At 35.9% G+C, this 8,647-nt stretch overlaps 1 long non-coding RNA gene across 1 annotated transcript; it reads left to right on the forward strand.

Annotated features, from left to right (window-relative positions):
* The first annotated feature begins 1,616 nt into the window (after positions 1–1,616).
* On the forward strand, positions 1,617–5,810 carry LOC129422920 (uncharacterized). Its single transcript, XR_008637579.2, has 3 exons — positions 1,617–1,852; positions 4,142–4,250; positions 4,519–5,810. It is a non-coding gene; the product is annotated as an uncharacterized lncRNA (long non-coding RNA).
* Positions 5,811–8,647: the final 2,837 nt, after the last annotated feature.

The raw sequence follows: 8,647 nt of genomic DNA on the forward strand, positions 1-8,647 counted from the left end.
GAGCTGAAAAATATGTCGTCTTCCTGGTGGATTTGTTTTGGTTTATTTGAGTATAAAGTACAGCAATATTGTATTGTTGTTAAATTACCATCACATTTAAAGTATGCAGTTGCTGTAGTGGGCACATTTTCTTTACATTATTAAATAAGCAATAGATGTAAGAGCACTTGAATGATCGCTTATGACCCAGATGTGACAAAAGGTAAAGTCACCAACAAATATTTTTAAATATATTATTTCATATTTAAACAAAGTAAACTATTATATGCTTATATGTATTAATTTATACAGTGAAGGCTAACAGGCCACAATAAAAATCTGTGATGCAAATTAATGAAAAAATAAACCAAATGTTTTGAATTTGTGACATTGCTTATGTTGAATTGCCTCCTTTGTACGAAAGGTCACATTTCCTTGATTCCACTGAAGCACAAAAATGCATTTTGGAAGATTTTCAAATCATGCTATGATAACATGATCTAGTTTTGTACAAAGCTGTTGAGTTTGTGCTAACTTGAGTGTACGTTTTGTTAAAGGAGACATACAGACATTCAAAAATGGTAACACTTAAAGTTGTATTTGTTAACATCAACTAACAATAAACAATACTTCTACAGCATTTAATTCATGTTAATTTCAGCATTTGAGTAATTCCAACGTTATGGATGATGTGACATTTGCACTCAAAACTTAAAATATAATTTCTTAGAGAATGCATTTATTACCAATATATTGAACCATCTGTTTATATTTTCCTTAACCCCTGATCCAGGATCCAGACATCAGACAAATATAGTGAATGTGCCTTATGCCTTATGGATGTGACAAAAAAGGACATACAGCATACTTTGTAGGATTTCTGTGAATGAAAATGCACAAACCAGGAGTAATAATACCCAACAAACTGTGAAAGGATGACTCACATTTATATTAATGTTCGCGTGTGCATTTATGAGGAAGAAACAGCGTTACGGATGTGACCTTTTTTGCACTAATAAAAAATGCTTCAAAAACTTTAATAGCGATCTTGGACATCTGAGATATCAAAAACTTTGGATAAAACTGTACTTTCATAATAAGGTTGACATTTGCATGGAATTGCACATTTACTAATACATTTTAATTTAAATGTTGATTGGTCCATACTGTAAAAAATAATCTTATAATAAACTCTTTTTTTTTGCAAGTGACGTGGGTTTAAATATACAATGAATTTGTCTTTGTGTAATAGTGCATACCAATAAAACTCTTAATAATATGAATAACTTTATGAGAACTATGAGCATAAATATAGAAATATCACAATTTAGGAAAGAAGATACATTAACCGTATTGGTGCAGAATTTGCAAATGTTGTGCAAATGCTCACACAAATGCTTAAATGACAGTAGGCCATATAAATTATTCTGCCTTTTAGATATAAATAAAGACCATAGCAGAACCATTCTCTGGCATTAAACCTTGAAAGCACCTTTATTTGTAGAGTGTATCCTTACAGAGATTTTTCATCATCATCAACACAGTTTTTGTGACTAGACTTTAATAGTCTTGCCAACTATTTCAGTGGAGTGTGACCTCTCATTATTGCCAGTGCATCTGCTCGGTCTGCAATGCAGTCTCGTCTGCCAGCACTCAGCCTATCAGGCATTACACAAGTTAAATAACACTGGAATCCCTGCTTCTGACACTTCTGTTTATCTCTGCCATTTGTGTACAATACATCTGCGTTTTTGTCCACGACTAAGATAAACAACTTCACGTTGCACTGATTTAAAGGGGCAATCACCATAAAACCAAAGGAATGTGCACCATCAGGAATGAATGACGTTTTGGTATACATGTTTATTTTAAGGTAAGGTCATTTTAAATAATTCATACAGTAGTAATCGAGAGAGAGAAAGAGAGCTGCATTCTTATATATGGTGTTTAATGTGATCATAGTAATTATTTCTGTAAAACATTACTATATATACAGTCAGAAATAAACTTTAGGTAATGCACAAATCATTCAGTTCATTTTGTTGGTGAGTAAGATGGATACGATTATGAGCGTTGATTCTGAGTCATAAAAAGTATTCATCATTTTGTCCTGTTTATGTAGGTGTTAACATGTATAAATCATCTTCATGCATCAACCTAACATACAACATTTCATGGCATTACAAATAAATAGCAAACCCATAGTTTTATATACTGTACTACTGTACTTGCATGTGAAAGTAGACACTTATGCAATGTTCCCAGGTGTAAGGGCTTTTGGTATGCGACTTACTGTTAATGTACACATTGTTCTGATTGTTAAAGATTGCTTGTCAGTCTTGTGTTGACTTGTGCATGAAGTTTATATCCGCCCCAGAAAAGACCGTGCTGTCGAAACACTTTACAGCTACGACAGGAATGTAATGATCTGAGGTGGTCTATTTAATCTAAAAACACAAAATGGGACGATGAACGTTAACTTAAACAGTGCTGATTTTATAGGAGAAAAATCAATGTTGTTAAAATAATAATCTAGGCTTCTTAGTCTTATTGTAGATATATACACTGTAAAAAACGCAGGGTTATTTTCACCCCAGCTTGGGCTCAAAAAGGGACGAGCCCAACTGATTTAATTAACTCAAATGTTTATTTTTGACCCAAAAATCTGTTAAATTACAATGGGCTCATCCCTTTATGCCCCAACACTGGGTTAAAAAACCCCAGCATTTTTTACAGTGTATAGATGGGTGATTCTCACGAAAACTTGGTTTTAAAAATGTCAAGCATGAAAATGTAAAAATTGCTTAAATTTACTTTTTTCCCACCAGACATTGAAAAACAAAAGTCTGGAGTAAATTGGAACATTAATTTAAAAACTTTTACTTATCATTTAACACTTTTTGTAACATAATTTAAAAAATTAGTCCTAAAAAATCTCATTACCGCAACAGTCATAAAACATCAACACTGACATATTTTCAAAATGACATGACAAACCTGAAAGAACATAATTTGGAGATTCTGCACATGCATTTAAAATCAAAGTATTATGCTTCTATTAATTAAATTAACATTTAATAAGCATCTTTTTTGGTAATGATAATCAAAATGTCGTGTAAGCATTCTGACAAGACAATATTTCAGATTAACTGTAAAAAAATGATCTTACCTGGTAGCCATCTTGAAGTAACTGGTCCATGTGCTTGGTCACTCAAAATCAAACTTTATTAAAATTCTGTATGTGTGCTTAAACTGCTTTCAAAAAGTGTTGCGGAGGATGAGAACATCAGGCATGGACACATAATTTTCCAAAATTTTCTTCATTATTATTATACATGAATATTCAGTAAATATTTTTTCTGTCATCTAAAGTAGTCTAGCAAAACATCCATTTATTTTTTTCTTAATATTTTTGTGTTAATTTGATTAAATTACAACATAACGCATGTTCAAACACAGCCGGACACATTGCGGTAATGAGAATTTCAGCAGAAAATGAGATAAAATTTACAATTATAAATTCTTATGTTGAAATCACACATTGTGCAAGGTAGAACACAGTATTGTGTTAATTCTGATGCTTTTTAATGTTACTATATTACACATTTTAAAGCTAAAATCATTAGTCATCCCATTTCTTTACTTCATATTTAGTTATATTTCAGAAAGTAAGGACACTTTGCACTTAAGATCAATTAGAAAATCCTGTTGGAGGAGCTCTAAAGCATTACCACACTTCTTTAACTATTGTATTTTTGACAGCACGACTAAAAATACAAATGATCGTAGTAAAATGAAACAAATTACATTTAAATACACACTAGCTCTGAGTTATAGAGGCCTGGAGGCACATTTTTGCAGAAATGAAAGCGTTTACACTACTTTGTCATTTTATATCACTTCATGACATTGCTGAGTACACAGCAACAGAAGTGTTACAAGTTTTCAAACAACATTTTGACAATGCATATTTATACACACACAGGAGATCGCTATGGAAACATCGCTGCAATAACCTTCCCCCTTGCTTATTATGTTGCCATAGCAGCCATCCCAGAATAGTCCTTTTCAGTTTGTCCCTCCCTCGTGTTTATGACTCATAACCTGCAGGGGAAACCACAATTCAGTGTGTATCTCATGATGTTCCTCCCCTACATTTTAGAACATAAGGACTGGGTCTCGAAAAGGGGAAATTCCATGAAAACATACAAATATGTGACTATGGAGACCACGAGGAATTTTAATGGGGAAGGAGCCAAGATTTTCCACATGTAAGTTGTAGGATCACACGAAATTTACTGCGCTGTTATACAAAGCAGTAAAGACAACATGAAATGAACAATAAATGCAATGAATTATTATAGCTTCGTGTTCTGCCCGCTCTCCTTCACATTTTTGACCTTATCAGATAACACGCATGCCAAAAATCTCTGCTTTCATACAGTACCCATAAACAAACGCTCCCGTCTTCCATACTGAAAACCAGATGTGTCTACTGTAATAATAATTCTTGTCCTCAAATTTAACCCTTATGCACAGGTACACGCCCTCATCTCGTGCAACAAACCCTCCTACAAAAGACAGGATGGACCTATTGAAAAACTAAAAACCCTGCCTTTGTTTTGTAGTAAACTCTAGATACAATAACCTGTTTTGCTTGAACGGTGTTTGAAAACACCTGGCAATAATGTGTGTGGATTTAATTTACATTCTCTGAATTAAATATGCACACCTGCCTAAGTGATGCATTTCCTGGAGCTGCACATACAGTACTGTGCAAATGTCAACCGTGCCACCATTAGATGTGTTATTTTGCAATGATATAGTAACAATATTTCTCAGTCTCTTTATTAAAATACAACCAGAACATACTGGAATTTTTAGGCAGTATTAAGCTAAAGTGTGGCGGTCTCCAATCTTTTTGTGAGCAATGAATGAAAGAAATCTGGAGACCTACATTTTTGTTTTACTTGTTGATTTCATTTTATTTTACTTGTTGTTTAAAATGTTAACATAAATATTAAAATTGAGGCTATTATTAAAATGTGCTTTGGTTGGCAACTCACAGACTCCGTGCGGGCAGCCTGGTGCCCAGAAGCACCATGTTGAAGACCACTGGTAGTGTGATCTCCCCTTACATTTGAGCAATAACAGGAACCTGGAGGATACCTTAAACCTAAATAAAAATAAAATCCTAATTTCTAATCTAATTTAATTACGTCAATTAGTAATTCTCAAAATTACTCAAAAGAGTTCAAGGTGTGCTTGGTACAAAGAGAGGTCACACTAAATACTGACTTTTGACCTGAAGAAGACATTTTGTTTTGAAAATTGTGGGGTTTTGTGCACACATTTCCTGTATATTTAAAAGGAGAGCACAAAATAAATATGGATGTTAATTAAAACCTTGCTAAAACAACAAAGCTTTTGGTGGCCTATACTTGCACAATACTATATATTTTGGTGTAAAATTTGGACAATTCTAGACTATTTCTTGTTCATACACTGTTAAAGTGCATCTGTTTCATTGCTATTTTGTGTATTTGGTATAATACAATGTATTTGCTTGGTTTATGGTTAAAAACACATTATTTTCCACATAACGTACATTTTTGTAGCTCCAGCTATTCTGCCTTCCTCAAAAGCATTGATTTTGTACAAAACTCATTGATCTGAAAAGCATTGTGTCCCTGATTAGCCAGCTAATCTGTACAATGTGATTGGCCTGAATACCTCTGACGTCAGCCGGAAATGTGACGCTCTTTACCATGTTTGAAAGATTCGCTCACAATGCAATGCTGACAACAGTCTGTGAGTCTGAAGTGGGAGGAATTATAATAATGTCAGTCTTGTCTACATCACCAATCTTAGGAAGAAAAACTGTTGCCTACAATCCGTGTGTTTGTTTTAGTCCAAAAAAAAGAGATTTACATTGGAGACGATAACTCATTATTTAACTTGGGGTTTTTACCTTCTGCATATCATTAACATGTACTAATACACACTAAAGGGGGTCGCTCACCGGACGGGAAGTGCCACGTCACGTCGCGTCTACAACAACAAGGTATCGTACATCGGAAGTGCACATTAAATTACCCGAGCTTAGTCAGATACTTCAAAATGCAAAATGTTAATCGCTAACAATTTGGGAAAAATATGATGTTATTTAATGTTAAACCATGCAAGTGGCACTCCGCCGGTGTGCGTACATTTATAAAAAAATATTGTGTTCTGTTTATAAATTCATGGCACTGGCTGCGCTTCTCGTCTCTTGTGCGACCCCCTTTACAGACCAAAGGATATATAAAATCGTGAATCGGACCATAGTTGCTCTTTAAGAAAATGGTCAAATTATGCTCCAGATGTCACAGGAGCAGTGCCCTTTAAAAAGGTACGAATATACCATTAGGTACAGATATTATACATTTGGCCCCAGCATGTTCCTCTTTAAGTGCAACACTGTACTTTTTAATGACAGTTGGGGTACATGTTTTGGCCATTTAGTTCATTTAATAAAAAAGCTCTTTGAACTTATTAACCAATTAACCTTTCAACAAAGTTGTAACTGATAACCATTCAAGACCAGTTATGGTGTCTTTGTTGGAAGAACAAATGCTACCTATCAGCTAATCAGCTTTGCAAAAACATTGCTAGCAACACTGCTTGCATTGTTAGGGCCGATTCACACCGGCTAAGTGGCGTATCTGTTGCGTGTCAGTTGCCTGGCGGCTGTGTCGCGTTTTCTGTGTCTGTACATACCAGAAGCGTGCCTGACGCAGCGCTAACACGCTGCTGTTGCTATAGGTGACATACATTTTGCCTGGAAACGCTTCCAAGACGCTTGCGTGTAGCGTGAAAAATAGGCGTCGGTCCTATTCCTAGCATGCACGCGTTTTCAGTGCGGCTCGAGCCGTAGGGTGGCCATTTGTGCCAGTTCCGACGGACACGTCCCGAACATGTTTTCGGGTTCGTTCTCCGGAAGTCGCATTACTCGACCGCATACGTCATCAAGGTTTAATATTTCGGGATTAATTTCAGAAAAGCAACCGTTATTTCAAGGTAAGAATGAAACTAGAATGATTGTATGTCTTAAAAGAAATAAATCTTTTTTATTTATTTTATTTATTTTAACTGAAATGTGAGAACCTCGATGACGTATGCGGTCGAGCAACTCGACTTCCGGAGAACGAACCCGAAAACATGTTCGGGACATGTCTGGCGGAACTGGCACGAATGGCCACCCTATCGAGCCGTGCCTGAGACGTGCGTATCATGCAGGCGGTGTGAACTGTCAATCGGCCCTTAGACCGGACAAGAATTTGATTTGTGCTCAATGTGTGTATACACTGTGAGCATCAACAGTCCTTTTAAAGGTCACGTTCTTTCTGATCCCATTTTTTAAATCCTAGTTAGTGTGTAATGTTGCTATAATAGTATAAATAATACCTGTAAAATGATAAAGCTCAAAGTTCACTGCCATGCGATATATATATTTTTTTAACAGAATGCGCAATTCAAAGCCTACAGCGAACGGCCGTTTTGGACTACAGCCCTCTACTTCCTGCTTTAATGACGTCCGTAGAACAGTTTTTGACTAAACTCCGCCCACAGGAATACGTCAGCCCCCAGCTTAGCTAACGGCAAGCTAAGCTGCTATTGAATCACAACACACTAAACAAACTACACAATCAGAACTCGTTACGTATTTCTGAAGGAAGGACTTCACAGAGCAAGGAAGACATCAGCCCGTTTTGAGGACAGTGAAAACAGCAGTACACAGATAATTAAATTACCGCATTTTTTACACGTGAAACATGAACACATGTTATATTGCGCTCTGTAAACACAATCAAAGCTTCAAAAACACAAGAAGAACGGGACCTTTAAGTTTAATGTAAGAGAGCATACGTGTAGTAAAACTAGCTGTTTACGGATTTACAAGCAAAAACGCAACTCAAAGTGCACATTTGTCTTCACTGTTTTGTTTAAACTTCAAATAAAGTGGCTCATCTTATCCTGTAAGTCTGATCCTAGGACACACCCAATAAATTCAGCCTCTCTGCCCCTCCTTGTTCTTTTCCCTTCCTTCGCTTCTTGGTTATAGCACTGTGTGCATTGTAGTCATACGGGATGACTCACCCTGACACACCAGCACTCAGTAGTGTATTCGCACTAGTTCATACAGGCAGACACACCTATGAGGCACTCACCAGGAAACACCAGTTCACACATATCCTTGTATTATAATACTACAACTACAAGATATTTTTCAAAATCATGCATAATACCGGTTCCTACAGTACAAATTAAAAGCATGAGACCCTCTTGTTTAGATTACAGTGAGTAATCTCTCAAATATGCCCATGCCCCAAACCAGAGAGCTGTTGGTGCCGTTTTTATATCTTTTGTTCTTCAAACTTGGTTTCTGCAGCAAAGCATGACTGTTTTGTTCCTTGACATTCCTTCCCTGCTTGTGATCCAAAAGTTTTTATTGCATCGGGAAGGCAAAACTCCTACACAAAGAAGGCAACAAATGAGAACACTGGAACAATGCACGTGTTCTGTTTGGTACTTTTGTGTATCTGCTTACAGTACTTCCAAGACTTTTAATACTCAAAAATAAGCACTGTATGTTTTAAGTTATGAATTCTGCAATGCATCTCCAAAG

This window comes from Misgurnus anguillicaudatus, chromosome 16, assembly GCF_027580225.2.
Source record: "Misgurnus anguillicaudatus chromosome 16, ASM2758022v2, whole genome shotgun sequence".
Classification (NCBI taxonomy): Eukaryota; Metazoa; Chordata; class Actinopteri; order Cypriniformes; family Cobitidae; genus Misgurnus; species Misgurnus anguillicaudatus.